This window comes from Zootoca vivipara, chromosome 3, assembly GCF_965207765.1.
Source record: "Zootoca vivipara chromosome 3, rZooViv2.hap1.1, whole genome shotgun sequence".
Taxonomy (NCBI): domain Eukaryota; kingdom Metazoa; phylum Chordata; class Lepidosauria; order Squamata; family Lacertidae; genus Zootoca; species Zootoca vivipara.
Genome location: NC_142586.1, coordinates 47,659,127 through 47,682,881, shown reverse-complemented (window position 1 = coordinate 47,682,881; position 23,755 = coordinate 47,659,127). Strand labels below are relative to the sequence as shown.

The 23,755-nt window shown below is 43.4% G+C and overlaps 1 protein-coding gene across 2 annotated transcripts in view; it reads right to left on the bottom strand.

The window, feature by feature from the left end:
• Positions 1 to 2,482: 2,482 nt before the first annotated feature.
• Positions 2,483 to 23,755, bottom strand: part of SOBP (sine oculis binding protein homolog) — a 144,257-nt gene continuing 122,984 nt past the window's right edge. For both annotated transcript variants that reach the window (XM_035109288.3, XM_035109290.3), the window contains one exon: positions 2,483 to 5,369. The gene's annotated coding sequence lies outside the window, so the exon portion shown is untranslated. The remainder of the gene's footprint in view (positions 5,370 to 23,755) is intronic.

The following is a 23,755-nucleotide window of genomic DNA, read 5'->3' as shown; positions in this document are numbered from 1 at the left end:
GGGACAGAGTATTTTTTGCCTGATTAAAGAATCAGCTAAAACTTTAAGAAGGTCATAGCAAAGGCATTGTATGCCAGGATCTAAATCTCAGAGGGATATATTCTGTGAACACACACATCTTAGGAACTGAATTCTCGGGATGATAAACCTGTAGAACCTGAGCATGGGCGTACCCAGCGCTGGGGGGGCAGCTGCCCCCCAGAAGCAAAAATGGTATAAAACAGCTCGCGGCGCACGTTGTTGTCAAGGCAGTTCACCTTCTCGGTCGGGTACACGATCTTGCCGCAGCAGGCAGGGCCGTCTTAACTATACCAGCCGCCATGGTCCGGCGCCCTGCCAGGCAGGGCCAGGCACGGCGGGCAGCTGGAGAGCACAGCACGACAGGCAGGGACGCTATCAGCTGTGCTCCGCCTCGGCCTGCTCAGCTGAAGCGAAACGGCAGCAGCGGCAGCAAAGCTGCTTCTGTCGAGGGAAACCTGGATCTGGACCTGGACCTGGGCTAACTTCAGCCCACACTCCTTCAAGTCACAGCGAGCACAGCACAGAAAGTGCTTCCCCACAATGCTCTGTGGCACTTCATTTGCATGGTTATGAAGTGCAGTGTAGGCCTCAGTCCAAGTTAAAGGCTTAGCTTTTGGCTTCATTTCAAAAACAGTTAAGCAAATAATAATAATAATAATAATAATAATAATAATAATAATAATAATAATAATTTATTATTTATACCCCGCCCATCTGGCCGGGTTCCCCCAGCCACTCTGGGCGGCTTCCAAAAAAACAGAAATTCTAAAATACAGAAATCCATCAAACATTAAAAGCTTCCCTAAACAGGGCTGCCTTGAGATGCCTTCTAAAGGTCTGGTAATTGTTCTCTTTGACCTCTAGTGGGAGGGCATTCCACAGGGTGGGTGCCACTACCGAGAAGGCCCTCTGCCTGGTTCCCTGTAACTTGGCTTCTCGTAATGAGGGAACCGCCAGAAGGCCCTCGGAGCTGGACCTCAGTGTCCGGGCAGAACGATGGGGGTGGAGACGCTCCTTCAGGTACACCGGACCGAGGCCGAAAAAAGAATTATTGCATGTCCTGTTGGTCCAGAGCTGCCCCATGCATGAGACGCAACTGGCAAAGTGGCTGTTTCAGGGTGGCAGGCTCCCAGGGGCAGTGCTGCTACTGCTGTGTGCCCACTGCACACCGCTGGGCACCTGAGGCAACTACCTCAACATACCTCATGGGTGGACTGGCATTGGGCCAACTGGAAAAAATGAATGTGCCAGAGGCATTTTGGAGAGAGGCACCAGGCATAGGTGTTGGTGTGGTGATGCTAAAAGCCCTTGAGTCAAGATGGATGAGCTGGAGTGCATGATACGTGAGCAGGCATCCCCCACATGAGTCCTCCTCTTTTCAAGTTTAGCCCTTAGGGTCACAGCGTGAGAAGGTTGCATCACTCTGGTGCCAGTAGCAACTTTCAATTGCTTTCAAGGTAACACTTCACATTTCTAGCTGAGGAAAAGATGCCAATTCCCCAGCCATAATATAATAAACTGAGATTTGGGGAAGTGTGTCAAATGCGTCCCCCAAATCTGGGTGACTTAATCTGCATGTTATGCAAATTATTTGCTACTTAGTCACCACTTTCAAAGTTGCTTCACATAAGAATGAAACATGTAGTTGGCTTTCTTAGATGCTTTTGCCTAGAACATGCACTTGTATCTTCAAAGTTTATATTAAATTAAAGAGAATTATATATTGTAAAAAGTCTGCCTATTGATCTCAAGCAGGCATTTTGACTGCATACTATTTGGCACTTGCTAGAAACATTCTTGTTTAGACAACCCTAAAGTTGATGTGAGTTTTAAACTGTTTCACTATATTGTTGTTTTAACTTTTTGTATGTTTTAAATTATTGGTGTAAAAAAAATTAGTTAACATTTTGTGGTTTAATCTTTTTTTTCTAAACTGCTTTGAGGTGGGTTTTTCCCCTACAATCATATATTTTTTGAAATAAATAAATATAAATAAATATTTATAAATATAAATAAGTTTCTGTCTGATAAAGTAAACCACAATTCACTCGCAGAGACTATAGAGTAATCTTTACTTCTTTTTCTCATGCCTGGAAATTCCTTACTATATTGCTCTCTGTCTGCAGTTTGGTACTTTTCTGTGTGGCTGGGTGCGAGCTTCCAGACTGGTGTGTGACCAGTGCTCCTCACATATGCAAGTTTTCTGCTATGTCATCAGCGTCAGAATGCCAGCATGCATTTTTAAAATTCAAATTTACCCTTTCTACTGAAAATCATATATACATTTTCAGGATTTTCAGATATATATATATATATGAGAGATCCATTTGTGATATCAAGCTCCTGTTTGGAAATGCCTCCAGTATTACCATCCTTACGTTTTTATCGCTGACACTGCTGAAAATAACAAGAACAACAACAAACATGCAAAAGTCCCATTGAGTTCAATATTTAAAATCCTGATTAGCATTTCTCAGCTTGGAAGTTTATTTTCAAGGCCACACCACTTTATGATAAGCATCTGAAATCTGTACAACAAAATACTAGTCCTGTGGGCCTCAATCAGCATCTACTGTATTGGCCTGAATATAAGCCGCACTCCCCCCCCCCCAGTTTCGACCGTGAAAAGTTAAAGTGCAGCTTAAATTCGCGACCTTACAAAAATGGGCTTTTACAATATCGCTGCTGAAACAGACATATGGTAAAACGGAACGGGTCTGAGTGCCTGCAGAATTTTAAGGGAGCGGCATATTCAGTTATTGTCTCCCCCCCTTGAATTTTAAAGGTGCGGCTTATATTCGGGTGTGGCTTATATTTGGGCCAATACGGTATTAGTGATTAGACAAAAGAGTGTGTAACAGCCATGTAAGCAGCTCCTATAAAGGTCACATTTTCTAACCAAGTGAAGGTGTGTAGAAAGATAAGACGCTGAGGAAAGATGTTTAGGTATGATGCGCAGAATGAAACACATGCATCTATGTGGAAGAACACTGGCAAGTTTAGGTAGGCGGTTGCTGGGAGGTGAAAAAACCTTAGAATTGTTACTTGTACAAGAATAGAGAAGTAATTTGTGTATTAGCCCTTAGTCTGGCAAAGCACAGAGAGAGTTCTGGAGCATCACCAAACCAGGGATAGTGAGATAGTGAGAGTGAGTGAGAGAGAAAGAGCCTGTATTTCCAGTTAAATGCTTTTTCCAGTTTTCCTAAAAGAAGCTAAAAGATTAGAAGGAATGAGATCACCAAGGAGGAACAGAGAACTAAGCCTCCCTCCTAAACAGCTTTTAAGTAAGGATATTCTTTTTAGATGAAATGTTGAATTTTGATCATATCCATTATACATGTCAACTTCTAGTGAGAAATGAAGACCTTTTTTGTGGACAGATGTTATATATATAAAAAGGAAAACAACAGCACAGCTAAGTGCATTTTTAAACTTGGAGATTTATTTTGTTTTAATAAATCTGACACCAGTCAGGGAGGGGAAAAAATGGTGTGAGCCCAGAACAACCAGAAGCATCTTAAAAGTGCTTCGTTTTCCCCATAGAAATTTGTCTCTGTTAGGTTTTGAAATCAATCCATAGGCTCATGAGCTCTTCCCCCCTCCCCCCACTGCCCTCCCTCCAGTCCTTCACCTTTTTAATTTTTCATTTATTTAATTTTTTTAAAAAGCGAGCTTGCTCGTCGGGTGTAGTTTTCCAAGCCTTCACAGCCCTAATAAATAAGGAGCACCTGTAAAACAGTAGCTTGACTTAAGTGAATCTGTACAAAGGAAAATATAGAAATACAGTATGTACATAGTGCCCTCAGTACACCATTACTATAAGGCTTGGGTTTGATTGGCTTTTAAAACCCTGCCCCGCCCCCAACTCTTTGAAGCACGCCCCGTCCAAACTGCTTCCTGTCTGCTAATTACAATAGCCTTATAGTAAAAGTGTACTCTTGGCATTGTAGCGTGAACAATTGCTTTATTCAAGTTAGTAAACAGTTACACTGGATCACAAGGTGATTTGAACTTTTTTTTTTTAATAATGATCCCCCCTCCCCATTCCCCCCCCATCTTACTATTTCGTCAGAATGGGATACTCCACAATTGTTTTACCAAATCAGTGCCGGCATACATGCTCTAGTGTTCTTTTGGACTCTTGGCTACAACTATACAAGTGCACACAAGTAAATTCTACCCTGTTATCCTCCACCCACCGACTGAGGATCGAATTGCACATTTTCTTTTTAACCATGACAGGAGAAAGCAAACAGTGAAACAGAATCATGGGGGCTCTCTTCTCACTTTACCCCTGTGTTTTCATTGGCTTGGCCATACCTTTCTAATTATCATGAAAGGGGTCTGCATCTGGCGAGATTGTCTCACTGGCTTCCTGGATCACTGAAAAACCATCAGGGTTGAAATTTCATCCAAGTCTTTCATAACACCCAGCAAAATATTTCCCCCAGATAGTTTTACACCTTGAGGGGATCCCTTTTTTTCTTCTTTTTTGGTCTTTAGTTCAACACTCTTGCTCTGTTCCCGGATGGGGTGCTATTTAGGGGAATTGAAAGAGAAAGCTGAGAGGAATAAACATTTACTGAGTTCTCTTGGCATTCAGTCTCTGAAAAACCACAGTATAAACTATTCATGCTGCTTCTTACTCTGTCAAATAAAAATTAAAAAAGCCATAAAAGTGTAACACTGAAAATATGGCATTAAAAAGGATAAAGGTGGCATTTGTAAAAAATAACAAGGGGGGGAAAGTATATTAGCCAATAAAATATTCTAATAACTCTTCATTTAAAAGTGCATCATGGGCAGGAGAAAGAGATGACTCTGAAGTGTCAATAACTCCAGTATAACCCCTTCATCCCCCCTCCCATCAAAAAACTCAAATAGGTCCGAAACCATACAATGCAAATCACAATTCTTAGTGTAGCAGCAAAACCACAGCAGTTTTTTTGGAGAGAGAAAAAAAATCCATTTCATTGTCCAGCCTCAAATATCTGAACCTTGAAGTCAGTGAGGGGGGAAAGTACATACATTGGTCCATGTGGCTTTAGAAATCAAGAGGAAAATCCTCCATCGGCAAGAAACCAAAGGGAAAAGGGAGAAGGGGAGATGGTAGTCGGAATGCTGAGCGTACTTCGTGGGGTCCATGATGTGCTTACAGTCTTCTGAGCCAAAGGCACCCGAGGGTTTCAGCCTTCCCTCTGCGAGAATTAATGGCGGGAAGTGGCTTTGCTTGCTGGACTTTTAACCAGAAGGGGTGGTGAGTGGACCAGCTGGTGTTGTTTGGTGAAGTAGCATGGTTTGCTCTGCTCCCTTTCTCCATGCAAGGTACCCTGTCAAAGTGAGCATTCCTGTAAAAACAAAGGCAGGCAAGTCAGTGTCCACCCTGCATCCTTATGATTCATCACAGGTGGGAACGATGGCATGTTCTGATCAGACCCTGGACATGCCTGGTACTACCTGGGATGGACACATTTACAGTTTTCCTACTTATGCTCTGATACCGTGAAAATGTGTCAGTGCAACATTACACCTTTTCCTTTTGGCCTACAAAACGGTAGCAGGTGATGAAGGGCCAGCTTGCAGTGCGAGAAAAGTACAAAATCCACATACTATTTCCTGCTCCTTTTACTTGATGAAATGGATATTCTCATCTTGAGACCCTGAAATAACCTTTGGGGCACAACCTATCCAGTACTGGATAGATGCTTTCATAGAAATCCCATTGGAACAGCCACAGGATGTGCTTGGGACCCGCAGGTGGAATTCAGCATTGCACTAAGAGGGAGAAGCATGCACAAAACAAGGTCTACTCAGACCGTTGGGATTTTCTCTCTCTCCTCCTGTGTGCCTTCTTTTTGCTGGTTAGGAAATGAAGGTGTAGAACCCATGCAATTTTATTTTTCAGACCTCTAGATATATGAATGGTTCTGATGTGGAGAGCTGTAACATAGGCAGGAAACAGGTAACACTTTTTAAGATAGATGGCAGTGGTATGAGGAGGCAACAGGTAGCATATTTTATTGCCTGTGGCCAAACAGGTCTGGTGGATTAGTTGGACCCTAAAACATTCTGCAGTGATGCCTACATCATTCTACCTTCAGTATTCTAGGGGGAAACAAACTCAGAGGCACCAGCTTCTCCAGACAATTAGGGAGGCCTGACATGACGTCCTCTGAACATTGAGGGGCCCTGGCCCCCTAAAAAAGAAAACATTAGGGGGGCTTAAACTGTCTCTCCCTCCCCCCGGAGTTGGAGCCTATGATGCCTCTTGTCACATGATTGTCTCTAGACTTACCAATATTAATTCCACAATCATATTATCCACAGTTTGAGCCAAACAATCCTCTCCTTCTATTTCCAGAAGCAACTCATTATCAGAAATAAGCCAAGCTACTTCCCCCAAAAAACAGGAATTAGCACAGCTTATTTTTGAGCCACTCCAAATCTGTTCCCTGCTGTTCCACTATGAAGTTTAATGAAGTGACGTTGCAGCCAGATAAATTAGAATCAGCACCAGGGAAACCAAAGAAGCAGTAATGTTAATACTAATTTTTGAGAAGTGTCTTACACTGAGCAGTTACATTGTATCGACAAGGCTGGGCTCTGCCCTTCTGGTTGCATGTTTTATCATAAACTGGCAGGACAAAGGGGAGGAGGAAAAGGATCCCAGGGAGGGGTGTAGCCAGGACTGGGACACACTGGGGCAAGCTGGGGATGGGGAAGGAAGTACTCACAGGGTGGCGGAGGATGACGAGGGGACAGGGGGCAGTGCACAGGAACAAGAGCAGTAGGACCCATCACCAGAGCTAGAGGGGCCCTGTCCCCATGAACATGGTGGGCTCTGGGGTGCTCTAAAAGGTTGAGGCAAGCAAGGGCCCACAGCCCAGCTCCCTAGCTCTGGGAGGAGGGTGTGATTCCTCAGCTGGAGGAAGCTTGGAACAGGTGAGGGTCACCTGCCCCATGAAGCTCAGATCCTGCAATCAGCAAAGTACAAAAGGGAAGCAGAGCCGAGGGACTGTGTCTGCTCAGCTGCCCATGTTGATAGAACTTGGCTTGGATGATCCTGTACAACCTCTATGGAACTGTACTTCGGGTTTGACTGGACTTCAGACCTGGCTACTTGGCTTGACCCTGGACTGTTTCCTGACCCTTGGACTTGGCTTGTGTGGCTTGACCCCTGGACTTGTTCTGCTGCTGCTGTTGTTTTAAAGTGATCCCAGAGCCCATCAGTAGTGGGTCCAAGGATGTCTGTTGCCAATGCTGGGATTCATGATTCTTCCACCATCTTCTAAAATCTAAACTGATCTTACTGATTCATCAAACTCATAGGATGGGCAGTTATCTTCCTTTCTGCACTACCTCAAGCTTTCCTTTGGATGCTGACAGTCCACCTAGTCCCAGGGGTGGATCTACTATGAAACTAATGAAATTTAAGCTTCAGGGCCCCCAGTCCCATAGGTGCCCCAGAAGTGACTTTAGTCCACATTACTTTTTTTAAAAATTGGGTCTAGTAGACCCAATACAAGTTGCACGACTCAAATCATTTTATGTTGCATGTAACGTTTCCCTAATTTGCACCCCCCTATAACTGGAAAAGTCTTATTCACACCCGTGCCTTTGACATGCGAGATAATCCAGTACAGCAATTTTATTCAAAATATGACATGCAGTAGTAAAGGTGTTTTTATTACCAAAAAATATATATATGTGGCAATGTGTCATGGAACAACCTCACTGAAGAAAACAGTGGTTACCCAGACCTTGTTGCTGGCTGCGAAGGAATCCCTATAACAGTTCAAGCTTTAGGGCCTCGAAAATGTAGGCCTATTCCACTGGCCAATCAACTGATTGATGAGAAACAGCAAGAAACACAAGGCATACCTGCACAGAAAAATTTCATGTTTCCAGTGTGACATTTTAATACCACTACAGAAGGGAGAGAGCTGTTGCCACCAAAAGAATGGAACCATGGGTTATTGGGAAATCCTGTGCCAGCGTTGCAGCTTGCATCATATAGATGCAGCAGCCTCTGGTAGATTTGCTTTCATTCCCATTTGCTATTTAGACAGATGAGACAGCATTGTAGATTTAGCTCAGGTTGCTGGGATCAGATGCAAGCTAAACAGGAACACCTGGTGCCCCAAAGAAGCCAAATGTAGACTTGCCCTTTAAACCTGAGGGACACGTGCGTTTAAGGTCAAGGCAGTGGTGTGTCTTGGCATATATGATGTGTGTAGCTGTTTCTCTTTCCTTAAACTACCTGTATTTAAAGGTTCTGCCTTGCTAATGTGCTAACAAGCAAATAATCACATCTTAATCGAATTCATATTAATGTTATGATTCACTACCAACAACTTGTATTGTCAGTATTACAACACAATGCAGATATTGCTTAGGAGGCTTTTGAGTCTCTACTTTTTGAATCTCTGTGTGAGGGCCCAGGGGGGAACAGAATTTATTTTGGTGGGGACTCCCCCCCCCCAATTTATTTCCAATAGATTGAGGAAAAGTTGGGGAAATGGGTTTCCCTCCGATTCTTCCTGTCCACCTCCCCCCCCCCAACCTGGCCTTCTTTGCTTGTGAGTATTGGGAATGTGTTGCAGGCTAGCAGATTACTGTTCCCTAACGTGCTGCAGTGCAGTAGTTGATCCAACAGAGCAATGAATGTGAATGCTGTTGGTGACAAAGAACCGAAATACGCCTGGCTCCTTTGGGACAGAAATGGGCTTGAAGCAAAGTCAAGCCCATAATTTTCTAAGGGAGGCTCTGCTGAGGTCATCGACCACAAGCGTGAAGCTGAAGCAGGCTGTAAACGCTTTGGGTTTGCCTGTTGTGTGTATGAATTCTGTTAAAAACCCTGAAAGTAGTTCAAGGCTTTCCATTAAAGCCTTCCCTTTTGAACAGCTGGTGATTTATCCCTCCTTCCCCATAAAGTGATATAAATGACACCACATCACTGGAGCTGGGAGAAACATTCCAAGTGCAAAGTCAGGCCAGCAACATATTATTTTGGGAGAAACAACAAGCCGGGAGCCATGGAAATAGTCAGTGTGTGGTTTAGCTCAGAGAGTTCTTACTCAATCCCAACCGCCATTTACACGCATTGTCCTCAATTCTGTACATCTAGTGCCTTGGTTTACATGGATCAGGTTAGACACACAGAGCTGCTATTTATGTAGCTCATGCACTACAGAAGTGGGACAAGTATTTCCCCCTCCATTTTATTAGATTGTGACTGAGGAGAGGTGAAGGTGACAACTATACGTGTGCTGTGCTATTGATGGTCCATAATTAAACTTGGTTAGAAGCCTATGGATATTGAAATACTTTCTGTTCACAGGAGGGTTTCCTCTAGTTGAAATGCTTCAAGGTCAGATCTTTGTCAGATAAATGGGAATAGTGGGGTAGCCGCATTCTGGTACTCTGCTTAAGGATCCTGGCACTTTTGCAATTGCATAATAGGTGTGATACAAATGTTTCCCCTTGCCTTGGAATTTAAGTACCATGCAAAGGCATTCAAGTGGCCTTGTCGAGAGATACATATGCCTGCAGGCTGGCATATGGAGGATTTCTCAAGCAAGAAAAAATGCAACCAAATGCCCCAATTCATTTTTTAAATGGCAATGCTGTTTTGTGCTGCACCTGGCTAATAAAGTTCTTGGGAAGAGTGCTGTAGCTATGTGCATGTTGTGAATAAGTCTAACCTCCCACAGAATTATTCTGGGCAACACTGAGCACAGCAGCCCACCTTTCATTATTTGACCAAACATCTAGGTTGTCTGTCATAATACTAGTGTTCATTTCCCTTACACCAGGCAACTTTAGGACCTGATCTCTCAGTCCCACTGTTTAATCATGACTGCTTGTGATTCAAATACCGTAGCACCATGGTTCAAATTACCATGAACACCACCAGGGCCTCAGTGGGTACAGTTCCTGAACAGTGAGTCACCTGGTGGTTCTGACTAGATATTATGAACAGCATCAGGTTAGAAGCAGGGCCGGGGGAAAGGTAGGCACTGATGTCTAGACCAGGGGTCCCCAAACTTACCCGGCTTTGGGTCGGATGCCCACCGCGCCGATTGCATGGTGGGCCGGAGGGTGGGGGAGCGCGCACGGCTGTGCGCGCCCATGCGCATGCGCAAATGCTATTTCTGGCACACTCCTGACCTGGAAAGCGCCGGAAATAGCTTGTGCATGTGTGCAGAAGCCTCCTCCGACCCAGAAGTACACCGGAAATGATGCTTGCACGTGCGCACAAGCTATTTCCCTCGCTTTTCCGGATCAGAAGTTGGCAGCCACACCGCACTGCGTCTGTAAGGGCGGGCGGCGGCAGCGGACAGCGAGGGTCCCCGGAGGCCACATAAAAGAGCCTCAGGGGCCGTATGTGGCCCCCGGGCCGTAGTCTGGTGACCCCTGGTCTAGACTATATATATCTGCATTCTAGAGAAAGGTTAACTTACTAAAAATATGCAAGGCCAAACTCAGCTAACATGTTTCTTTCAGGGCTATGACTTGGTGATATATGGGTCAGGAGTGCCAGCTTGGCACCGATATTTGATGGTGACCAGCCCCTTCATGGGAAATTCTGTGGGTGCTCAGGCAGCCAGGGCCCGAGGGAGTTGGCACCTATGATATGGGATAAACTTTGGGCTGCTCTGCAGGTTCCCTTTACATAAAAAGTTGAGTTAACATACATGCAGAATAGCATGATATCCATATTTAAAGTAAAGAAGCTTAATAGCAACGTGTGAACTCACTGTTCACCTCTTCTATATAACCATTCATACATCAAAATGCCTGTCTTTTGATGAAAAACATCCAAACAAATGAGCAAACACGCAAACAAATAAACTTTGAAATGGTAGTTGAAGTGCTTCATACAAACCAGACAGCTGTCTAAGGCACCAGCACACATAGTTCACAATGGCAACAAGGCTTACACTTAACCACATAGGCTCCTCGTAAGTATCTTAAAATTACTCTAAATATAGGGTGAGTGTACTAATAGGTTGTTAAGATGCAGAACTTTGCAGACAAATCAAAGTCTGATCGTTTGCTTCATTCTACGCTATCCAAGCACCTACATGTCTGCACTTCCAAAGGGAATGGTTTTGTTACACAGTCGGAGTTTTCAAAACAAGTATTGGAAACTGGAATTTAATTGGGGGTGGGGACTGGAGGATATTTTTTATATAAAAAAATACAAATTCAGTTTGATCTCTTTGTCTCTATATAATTTGTTATTGTAGGTTGGCTTAAATTTAAGCAACATTTTAGGAACATTTGAAAAACTAATCCAGCTGCAGGGTGGATCTTATTACAAACTGAGGCACAAGTTAAACAGGAATATCATTCTTTCAAATGCCACGAAGAGGCCTGGAGAAAGAAATCCTTGGATATAAGATGGAGAAAACCTGCTATATGCCAATGCACTGGGAGTTTAGCAGACTGGTCATCACTGAGTTAAATAAACATAGATTACGTAGCTAGGTATCAGATTCAGACTTTTTCTCAGGCTTGTAAAGTTTTCATATTTAACTTTTTTGCATTCCTTTTCTGGTGCAACAAACACTCTTCCAGCCACAAACGCCTTTCACATAGTGGGGGAAAAATATCACACAAGGCACCTGATGGACAATGCACAGCAGAACTGAACAATAAGGCTCAAATCTGATATAATAATGTGTTGTAGGCTCTGCTGACACTATGGCCTAAGGACAAACCTGAGACAACAATCTATCTAGTTAAAATGCTTAAAGAACTGCTTAAAGTCTTACCTATTTCCAGGTTTGCATATTGAAGGACATAGATGCCACTTCACTTTTATTTTCCCTGATGCACATGTGGAGTTTTAACTGTATTCTCAATTCCAGCTGTCACTGTTCAATTATGCCCATGGTTTCCATAATTGCATTAATCAAAAATAGCCAAGAACTTTGCTGGGCTTTAAGCCAATGTGAAGATGGTTTGGGAGAAAGGGAACTGGTCCACCATACTAAGAATCCATAAATGGTGATAGCCAGGGAAATATTTACTTGGTTTCTATTTAGTCTGAGCACAACCCATGGACAGATTCTAGGTTTGAAAGAGAAATAAAGCAGTGCTTTTTTCAGGAAACAGATCACATTGGATCTGGACAACTGCCATGGGATGCATAAATGGCCAATAATGAAGAAATAGGTTGGGCAAGCAAATCGGAAGTAAGGTGAGCCAGAATGGAATAGTGGCTAGATAATTGTACTGTATTTTGATGTTGGAAGCTCACATTCAAATACCCAGTCATGAAATTCAGTCCGATGGCATTAAGCCACTTGCCGTCTCTTAGACTAACTGACCTCATAGGATTAGGGTAGAATTAGACATTATGAGGAAAACACAGTTCCTAATCCTGTATTTTCTTCCTGATTCTTATGATGGGGGCTGGGGACTTAATTCATCTCCTGCTAACTGATTTCCTTGGCAAATACCCTCATACATAAAGTTGTGTTCCCCGCCCCCAGCGGCGAGGCTCCAAAATCAGATTTGAGTGGGAAATATGGAGCATTTTCAGGGGAGGGTTATGGAAGGGTTATACATCCCTGTCCCTCTGTGGCTGCCCCCAAACCCACACTTTTCTTGGCAAAACATGAGGTTGAGACTATGGATTTGCTGAGGGAAAGTGTGGTCTGGCCCTGAAATATACTCGGAGTCAAGAGTGAATTTCATGCTCTTTATTCAGCTCATAGTCATCAAGGAGGAGAAGAGAAGACGAATGGCTCTTTTCCCAAAACCATCTGCTTATATACATTATTTACACAATGGGCCTTGCGTGATTGGCTACTTCAGGGCTACACCTGTGGGCCAATTATATTGTGGATTGACTTTTGCCTGCAGCCTGATTGGCTGCTCCTACAGGCCAATCAGGTAGCAGATTCACTTCTGCCAGCCGCCTGATTGGCTGCTCCAGCAGGCCAATCAGGTTGCGGATTCACTTCCACCTGGAGTTGGATTGGGTAGCTCCCGCTGATTCTGAATCCTATTGTTCTAGGATTCAGCTCAGTACATAACAGGCCCTAAGCCAATATTATCAGTGAGCTAGTTTGCATCTTCTATCTTTATTTATTTTTCTAATGTTTAATTGTGTGTCTGTATTACTTCTGTTCTCTTTATTACATTAAATTACTTTACCTGCCTGGTTATCATGGTGTGGTACATGTTGCTTATGTTGCATTTCCTAAAGTCACACGTTTCCAAGTTAGCATATGGAGTTTAAGAGTATGTTTGAGGTGGAATAGTTGCAGGGCTCCCGATGCTAAAGCAGAGACAGGGAGTCCCATAGGCACCTTACAGCACTTCCTGACTGTCACTCCCTTATGGCTGACATGGAACAGGGCCTTACTGGCAGTTCTTCCAATGTCTACTAGATGTTACTCACAAATGTAGTGAAATCCCAAAACTTTTTTTTAAAAGCAGCCTCAATAGACTAATTGTGGCTGCGAAAGCAGTAAGGGAAGGGAATACTTAACTGTTCTCCCACTGCTAAAGTTGTCCCTCCATCTATGAAGGCCCACAAGCAGCTCTCTCAGCCTCAATTCTTGCACCTGTCAGCATTCTAGATGCATATTTATCTGCATATATGCACATCTGGTACCCTACAGAAGCAAACTCAATTATTTTTACTGGGAAAATGGGTTGTGGGGAAGGATTAAGCAATGTTTCCCTGTCCTTTCTCAGCTCAGAATGGCAGTCTCCAGAGGATGCTTTTCAGAGTCCTGTTGGGGCTTTGATTCTGTATACTGTATGTCTTTACTAGCCCATCACAGACAGGAACATGAGTCTGAAGGAAAGAAAAAGGTAACTTCCAAAGATTGGCACCCTGGTACATGATAGCTGCTGACTGAGATGCGTCCTTTTGTCGGAGATGTCCTTAAATATTAGTTTGTCAGAAGCATATGCCATCCTGAGCTGCTTTGGGAAGAAGGGCGGGATATAAATTTAATAAAACAAATAAAATATCAGCAGAAAGGTTGTAAAGGAAACGCCTAATGCAGGCATCCCCAAACTTCGGCCCTCCAGATGTTTTGGACTACAATCCCCATCATCCCTGACCACTGGTCCTGTTAGCTAGGGATCATGGGAGTTGTAGGCCAGAACATCTGGAGGGCAGATTTGGGGATGCCTGGCCTAATGTATAAATTCAGAACGCTGCTTTGCTTTGTTCCATGTCATGTATCTAAAGCTTGAAAGCTGCTTAAAAGGAAAGTTTTGGGCTTCATAAATTAAAGCTTTGTATGCCTTCTCAGCCAAAAATGATTGTCCAGCAACCAGCAATCCTATACTGTGAGCAATTTGCTTTATTTTTGTTTCAAGTTACTTGAGATCCACAACTTAAGAAATCGGATCAACTGGATGGGGAGCTGGGAAAGAGCAAACCCATATTTAATTTATTTAACTCAGATTTTAAAATGGCAACTGGCAGGGGCTTCCCTTGAAGGATCTTTGTTTCAAAATTTGTATAGTGCAGTTGGTTATTCTATATTCTTCTTATGAAGCAATGCATATTAGCAGTTTCCTAATAAAGATTAAGGTTGTTCTATGAGGAGAAAATAAAAGGTCTTTTGTGGGGGGGGGGGAGACAATCCCCCCACAACAACTTGGGGCAAACATGTAACACATAGTGATACCTGAGGGCTGATTCATATAACTCACTGGGTCCATGAATGGTACCCATGGGAATGTACTTGCTCATCTTGCTAATGCCAGCTCCCAGATTGTGGCCAGTCCATTATCAATCAATCAAGCTTTATTACGGTCATATACCAGCTATTAAAAATAAAAATGCTTTACAAGGCTATGGGGGTTGTCATTCGGGGTGGATATAAGAGTCTGTAAGTTTGAAGGGGCTATGTTTCCAGAGGGCGGGTCCAGCTGGCCTTTCCCCTGGTGCTGCTCAAAGTTCTCAGTTTCGTACCCGAGCAAAGGAACTACTTCCCACAGTCCAATACCGAGTTTGCTATTCCAATGGCTGTCTTGTTCTGGGGGGGGGGGGAGACTGGTCCTGCTGATCTGCGTGCAGAATCTGGCTACCGTCCGAGTTAACTTTTGCTCCTTTCCTAATAGTAGGGCCTTTAGTTTGGCCTTATCTGGGAGGTCGGCCAGGCTCTCCAGAATGGGGGAGATGGTATCTCTGTGTACCTTATCGAACAGAGGGCATCTTTAAAAAAGATGTTCAGGGCTGCCTACCGCCCCTAATGGGCAGGAGCAGAGTCTCTGCTCGCATGGGATCTTTCTGAAGGAGCCTAGCAGCACTGGCGAGGGCAATGCCAAGCTTCGGGCGAGCGTGAAGGCTCTTCTTGAGTTTCTGGATCCAAGATAAAAGAGATACGCTGCCGGGGCAGCAACGTATTTCTTATTTTCAGCTATATTGCAATCTGGGGACCTCATGCTGTCCAGCTGTCTCTCCGTTTCCACAATTCTTTGTCTGACTTCGGATCTCGCTTGGTCTATGCCCATGGCCAATAGGGCTTGGGGTGAGAAGCCTAGTTTCCGGAGAGTGGCCTGGACCTCAAACTGCCAGCTGGACTGAAATTGGTCTCAAAGGATCAGAGGGGCCAGACCTCGAGGGTGTGATTGTAGGGTCAGCCATTTATAAATTGAGATCGGTCTGATATGAGCCTCAACCCTCATTTGCCCTGTTTCTAATCTTACCCAGGCATTTGAGACGCACCTGGGAACCTGCAGTAGGGCTCTGAGAAATTTTGATTGGAGTGGCCAGGCCATTATTTGTAACCTCTGCTATATGCAGGATTAAGCTTTTTTGCATCCATTTTTGTTAGTATTCCACAAATGATGTTTTTGATATTGTGCCAAAAAGCTGACTCCTGCATGTGCAAGATTCTAGTCCAGTATTTAGTCAAGTGTAGCATTTAATTTTCTACTTTGGGGGTGATGGCAGGGGGGGGGGAGAGAGAGATACAGTAAGGAAGCTAAATGATATGTGTATAATTCAATCTTGTTCGTTTTAGCAACTCCTTCCCTTGTAATGTAGAATTAGAATAATCTTATTTGGATGCGGTGATGCACAAGCCAACTTCACATGGTTAATTTTAGAAAGTTTTTCCTTCCTCAAATACAAAACAATTAAATCCTGAAAAACGTTTCTTTAACCAACAACATGTCCTAATCTCTCACTGTGAAGCTAGGACATGCAGAATTTTGGTGGGCTGTCTGAATTATATCAGGCAGTAGCAGCTTGACAGCCTTTACTCTGGTGGCCAAACTTCCCAGTCAATGGGGAGTGTGTTGCTAATTAGTATTTCCAATAATCAAGTGTCAAGTAAATAGTGCATTTAGAAACCACTTCTAGAGTTTGGACATGTGCGTGAAATGGTGCTATTGTGTTGACTGCTTTGGCTTCAACTACTACAACTAGGATTCTCTTTGTATCACTGGAATGCTACCATGGATATACCTGCTCATTTTATTATTGCAGTAGGCTATGAAATAGATAGAATAAATTTTGTTAACATAAGTAAAGTCCATTGGAAATGTCTCTTGTGCAGTTCCCATTCATTTAAATTGTTTTTTCTTAAAAACACACACAGAAATGGCTTCCAGGATCAGGGCCGGATTTAGTTTGATGAGGCCCTAAGCTACTGAAAGTAACGGGGCCCTTTATATGTCCAGCTGTCCTTTGTCAACAACAAATTGTCGCTGTTAGAAATGAATAAATGAGTGATATTTTAGGGAGCAGGCTAGCAGGCGGGGGCCATTTCTTACATCATAGGAGCCTACCCAACACAAAACACTGTTGCTGTACGTAGGTTTCCTTTTATTTATTTATTTATCAAATATTTTGGAAATGTACATCCAGGTGTTTTTTTCCTTTCAGTTTTTGCCCCCCCCCCAAGAGAGTGGGGCCCTAAGCTATATCTTGTTTAGCTTACACATAAATCCGGCACTGTCCAGGATACTTACCCATGACAATTAAAGGAGACCCATCCTTACAGCATCTAAGGAAGAACTCAATGTTGTACTCTTCCCATTGTTTCATCAGTGTAAACTTTTCAGCTTGCCTGATAGAAACATCTCATCTCTCCTCCCCTTTGCACTGTTTTGGGCAGTTCTCCAGACAGACCCTCAGGCCAGTTATGGGGGAAGCAGGGAGACAGGAGGGGGGAAAGTCCTGTTGCATGAGCAGGACTCATTGTGCTGGCTCCTGCTAGTGCACCTACTTAGTTGAATACATCCCTTACGATTTTAATATCTATGTAAGTACAAGCTACAAACAAGAGAAGGTTCTCCACAAAGAGGTCTATTGTAAAACATGAGAGGAACCCACACAACCTTAAAACATGTAATACTGGTAAACAATTAACACATCCATGTAACCACTGTAGAACACTGAGCAAATTAATCTATGGGAAAACCTGCATATAAATATAATAATCAAATAAATTATGCAAAACGCTCAGAATACTGGGTTGTGGCTAGCCACTGCTATCCAGGAACTCTGATGCACACACACAACCCTTCCCTGATTGGAGAAGCATTCCTTGTGCATGACACTTGCAGGAGCTCTCCTAAGACTGGCAAGGGCAGACCTCCCCAAACTTCGCCCCTCCAGATGTTTTGGCCTACAACTCCCATGATCCCTAGCTAACAGGACCAGTGGTCGGGGAAGATGGGAATTGTAGTCAGGGCCGGCTCTAGGGGTAGGCTGGGTGGCGCACCAGGGCGGGGGCGCTGGAGCAATCTCCGCACCAGGGCGCCCGGGCGCCCGACATGCTTGAGACGGCCCTGATTGTAGTCCAAAACATCTGGAGGGCCGAAGTTTGGGGATGCCTGGGCAAGGGGCTGCTAGCCACACTGTAGATGTTGATACGCAAGAAGGCTGAAGAGAGCATGGGAGAATTACTGTTCACATGCCCTACCTCATTACAGAATAAGGGGAACACTAAAAGCACTTTGCAGATGACCCCCAAAATCTCGGATTCAGCACTCTTTTGTGTGCTATGAGAAAGGAAATTGTAAGGAAAGGGGGTGGAATTAGTGGTGGAATTGCTGAATTAGTGATGATGGACAGTTGCTCTCTTTCATTGGCACTGTCTGCGCAACCATCATTATTATCTTGTAGCTGGTCTGCATTTATTTTTAATCTCTGTCTGCAGAACGTTGATGCGTTGCTGAATTTGTACACAAGAGGTCTTATGGTTGTATTGTGAAAGACTTCACTCCTCTTTTCTTGGAAATATAAGAGATAATTTAGTAACTCAGCTTTTTATTCCTAGAACTCCCCCAGCTGATACAGGATCTAAACTCCATATGGTCTTCAGTGGAGACTGACAATCTGCACCAGCTCAAATTCTTTGGCCAAGCTGCAGATGTAGGGGAAAAAACAACAATTCTAGCAAATGAATGGTATTGGAAAACTGAAAACCATCACCGATCCCTGTCTAAAATGGTATACTGCCTACATGTCATAAATAGGTGAGAAAAATGAATGTTAGAATGCAAAGTAAGGCCTTCTAAGCTATGAATTAACATCAAATGTCTAACTGGTGTTACCAAAGTTCCCTCAAAAAACAGCACAGTGAACTTCTACTTGGAAAACGAAAATATCAACAACATATTTCAAAAAGAACTTTTAGGACAATAGACAATAACACCAGATTGTTAAAATAATAGGGCAATAGCTGTTCATGGTAATGCCTTCACTGTTATTTTTCACATAAAATATTTTGTGGGCTTCTATATTGGAAATAACTCATGAATCATTTTGTATTATCAATAATTTTCTAACGGCAATTTGTCCAGTGTCAAATTATTGTCTACAAGTTTCTATACTGAATTACCTGGAGAAGAAAAAAAATAAGACATGTCTGTAAACAAAATCCTTAAAACAAACCAAGGTTCTGCTTTGCCTAAACATTCACATTTTATAATAAACAGTTAAGTGAAGAAACATGACCTGACAAGACACAGATGCTGTATGAGGAATGTAATGGAAGATAAATGCAATTTAATGACTGATTAGCTTTACATGAAATAGGGAATCAAAACACTGAAATATTTAACATGCTACAGCACATTTCTTATACAAACTATAGGTGTGCATATACGAACCCAAATATTAACTTGAATCATCTTTCCGTATATAGGGTAACATGAAGGTTTAAATAAAACCTATATACTGTATTTCTGACAAGTGGGTACATCAGAATTGTTCATATGAACAGTTCCTGATATTTTAAATATTATGGCAAAATAAGCAGTTTCCCCTCCCAGGTGTATGGGAAATAGTTAAGTATAAGGGTTGGATAACAGGTAATTTATTTGCATCACTGGTGTTTGGATCTGTCCAGAAATTTATAATAACCCTATCCAAAGCCAAAATACAGATATTACAGACTTGTGTGTCCCCCCCCCCCAATAAGTCCTCTTATACTGTCTACTCACACCCAACACAATTGTAATTGTGTGGCACGTGAACATGCACAAACATACTGTATGCATTGTATATGTGTATGATAAACATTATAATTGGTAATGGTGGCAGCAACATAGCAGGAAGACATCATATAGACGTCCATCATTTAGATGTGAGCAATGGGGCTCTAAATCAATCCTGAGAGCAGTATTGGACTGGAACTTCAAATCTGAGATATCAAATACCATGGAGATTCTTTAGGCCAAATCTTGGCTGAACGTATTCGGTTTTTTAAAAGGTAATGGCTTGTTAAGGGTGCTGAACTAAAAGACAGAAATATTCATAGTTTTACAATGGATTCTTCATAAGTAACTACTGTATAACTACTGAGTTGAGTCAATGGGGCTTGTTCCCATGTAAGTGTCTAGAATTGCAGCCTGAAAAACACTTTTGCAGTAATGCGATAGCTTACCCAATTTATATTATGGTCACCCTGAAAATGTTACATCAATAATTATCCCAGGTCAGTAATTTTCTGCTCTATAATAATGAAAATGTTGCCAGATCCTAAGATATCCCATATTCTCTTTGTTTTGAATGGAAAATTCTCCATGGTACTTTTGTGTGTACTAATAGCACTGTCATGGCAAAACATTGCCATGATAGCATAAAATATAAATTACTAGAGGTTAATGGGTACTCCACATTGCAGTAAAACATGGCATGTCATTAAACCTCATCTGGCATATCATCAATATGATTTCTGAACCAACTTCTTTTTTTAAGATGGCAGAGTTAGGTTTTCTCAGCTCATGAATCGCAAGAAAATGCAACTACATCTGTTGACAAGATGAAAGTAAGAAGAATAGAGCAGCGGTATTTTAAATAGGGGCCACTGAGAAGCAGGTACAAAATGTACCTCTCTATAGGCCCAGAACCAATGGGGGTCCAGATGCTGAACTTTCAGTAAAAAAAAAGTTTTGAGCTCACTTAGTGGAAAATTGGGTCCTCCCTATTACAAGAGGGCACTTGTTGAGCTGTGACCTGGCAACTAGACCCTGTGTTGTGGGTGGGAACATTTGGGTGGCCACAACACCCTATTGGAGGTCCCTCGATCCTGGGTGCAATTTGACCAATGGGATGCCAGCTAAATCGATCGAGGGACCTCTATTTAAGCCCCTGCACATGTCCCTGATCTTCCTCTTTGGGGCTCAGTGGATCGGAACACCCGCGCACCTCTCACTATATTTGGGGCTTGCGCTTGACCTTGCTATGCTGTCGTGTGTCATCTGTCGTTGGGACAGGGGCATGGCAGGAATTTTCCCCACTTGGCTGATTGGCTGGTGCCATTTGGGTTTCGCCTGTCACATAGCAAATCGTCACAACTTGTAAGGTTGCGGATAGGCTCTTGTTCAGGTGATAGGGGTGGCAGAGCACTCTGGCCATCCCTATGCAATGGGTATTCCATTAAAGGAATCCACAGACTCACTCGTTGGTCTTCCCTGTGAGGGGTTGTGCCCTGAGACTAAGCAGGGGCGTCGCAATGGGGGCGGGCTGCCCTGTGCTCCACTCTGTGGGGGGCAGTGCCCCCTGGCCCCTCTGCACCTCCATCGACAGCGGTGGCTGCGGCGAGGCCGCCCAGATGATGCTGCCTGCCATCTGCCACTCAACAGTGACTGGCGGGGCGGGGGGGCGCATGCAGAGGCTGAGCTCGCTGGGCTGAGGAGGTGACGAGCCGCTGCTTCGCTCTCCCCAGACTAGCAAGCTCCGCGCGCGGGCAAAGCTCGCTGGGCTGGGGAGGTGACAGGCCGCTGTCTTGCTCTCCCCTCCCTCCCTGAGTTGGGCAAAGCAAGCCGCCTCTTGCGAGCCGCCCCTTGTAGAGTGCGCATGCGCGGTACCAGCTGGGGTAGGAACGTCACTGAGCCTGAGTACAGGGGGTATCCGGGTGGAGGACTCGCAGGGCTCCTGCTTTCCACTGTCCCAGGTGTTCACCCAAGGCTGATCTATGGTTGGAGCCCTGGGTCAGCGCTACCTGCAAGGGTGCAGGGAGCTAGTCAAACCAGAGCCTATGCAACCACTCACTTGATTGTAATCAATAAAGTTGTGGCCTAAATTCTGCCAAAAACCAAACCAAAAGTTTGAGTCTTGTCTGAATTTATTGGGGGGGTAGTTAAAAAGTCTACACATGCAAATACAGGAAACTAAATTTTCAGGCACCGTTCAAAGCCATTGTGAAGTCACAGCTGTGATTGATGTCTACTATGAAGAAATTTAGAGACATACAAGTCCAAGGAAGATCCAAAAATAAACAATGGAGAGAGGACTTCCTGGTTCACTTTTCAGCCCGTGGCGGATCTTTCTTGATGCATGTGTCACTCTAAATTTCCTCTCTAGATTAAAAATAAAATAAAAGTAGAAATGGACTGCCTGCTTCATTCTGAAAGAAGAAAGCTAAGTTCTGGTCTGTTCTAGAATTCCCCCTTTTCTGTTATTGTTGCCCAGAGGAAGCAACTGAAAAACCCAGGATTTTAGTGCAGCAGTGACCACCCAAAAGCAAAAGGTAGTAGCAAAAACAGGAGTTTGTGTTTAACTCAGGTTTTAACTTCATGCAAAAAATGGAATTGTTTTTGTGAGTACGTAACCATTAAAAATTGGGACCCAGGTGGCGCTGTGGTTAAACCACTGAGCCTAGGGCTTGCTGATCAGAAGGTCGGCGGTTCGAATCCCTGTGATGGGGTGAGCTCTCGTTGCTTGGTCCCAGCTCCTGCCAACCTAGCAGTTCGAAAGCACGTCAAAATGCAAGTAGATAAATAGGAACCGCTACAGCGGGAAGGTAAACGGTGTTTCCATGTGCTGCTCTGGTTCACCAGAAGTGGCTTTGTCATGCTGGCCACATGACCTGGAAGCTATACGCCGGCTCCCTCGGCCAATAATGCGAGATGAGCGCGCAACCCCAGAGTCGGTCACGACTGGACCTAATGGTCAGGGGTCCCTTAACCATTAAAAATAATACTCTGCTGTTGTAAATTCAAATAAAAACCACCATTGGTATATCCATATTGCAGGTGGTTGAGAAAATGTGAGTTATGAGAGACCAATGTATGGCAAGTGTATGGGGTATATTCCAGGTGTTTTTGTGTGTGTGTGTGTGTGTGTGTGTGTGTGTGTGTGTGTGTGCGTGTGTGCACCGTGCACGTGTGTGCACCGTACACGTGCACTTAGGGAGGTGAAAGTTGAAGAAAAGGGTTGTTGCTTGTTGCAGCAATCTCTAGGGGTGGGATGGGGAAAGATTAACTGCTTCCCAACAACCCACATGGAGGTGGAATACCAGGACTGAGATGAGTTGTCACTGCTGGTATAAAAACCTAAATGGGAATATTGCTGTCAAAGGCTCAAATCCTTTTTGCTAAGAGAGAGGAAAAAATAAACTAGTGTTGGTTTGATTTGTGCTAATATAATTGCTCTGGTTATTGTAAGGTATATGTCCTGCTTTCAGGCTTCCTATAGGTTGGCCATTGTGATATCAGAGTGCTGAACTAGATGTTACACATAGCTGTGTTGCAGGAAGAAGGCAAATGTTTGCATCAAATATGCAATTGTACAGAATCCTAACTGTGTGGAAAGGCCATTAAAAGGTGTGTATGTTGTATGCATGCGTCAGGTGATGTTTTCTTAGAAGACATTCACTAATCTCCCCCACGCCTCTAACCAAACCAAAAGGAGCAAAATAATGAATACTTGACTGCAATTGTTTAGTCCCCGAACAGTTATTTATAAAGAGATTCAAAGTGACTCAATATAAAAAGCATCTAAATACTGAAGTGAATCAGTCTTGAAGTGTCAGAAATCCAAGCATCTGCTTTTCAAACACAAATAATTTCTTTTAAAGGCAGAACATTAATTTGTTCTGAATCTGAATTATACATCTGGCATATTAAGCATTTCTTTAAATGCCTATTGCAGCAATAATACAAAGGTGTAAGAGAGAGTTACCGTTTCAAAGAGAAGACTCAGCTGTTGTTTTGGTAGTTGTTTTTGTTTGCAGAGGTGCCCCAGCCAAAGACTATTAAAAATGCATTTGAAATCAGTACACTAAGGGCCAAGGCGTAAATGGAGCAATGTGACATAAACATGGTCCCACTGTACTGGGATGCATCGGTAAGAACCAAAATGGTAAGAAACATATGAAATTGTCTCTCCGTTTAAACAGAGCTCAGAGTTTTCCTTTAATGTGAAGTAATCTTATGGTACCTTAAAACCTGCACATTTTAAAAATGATGAAGGTCAAATGAGAATGCCTTTGCATTTTAGTTAATTACAAGT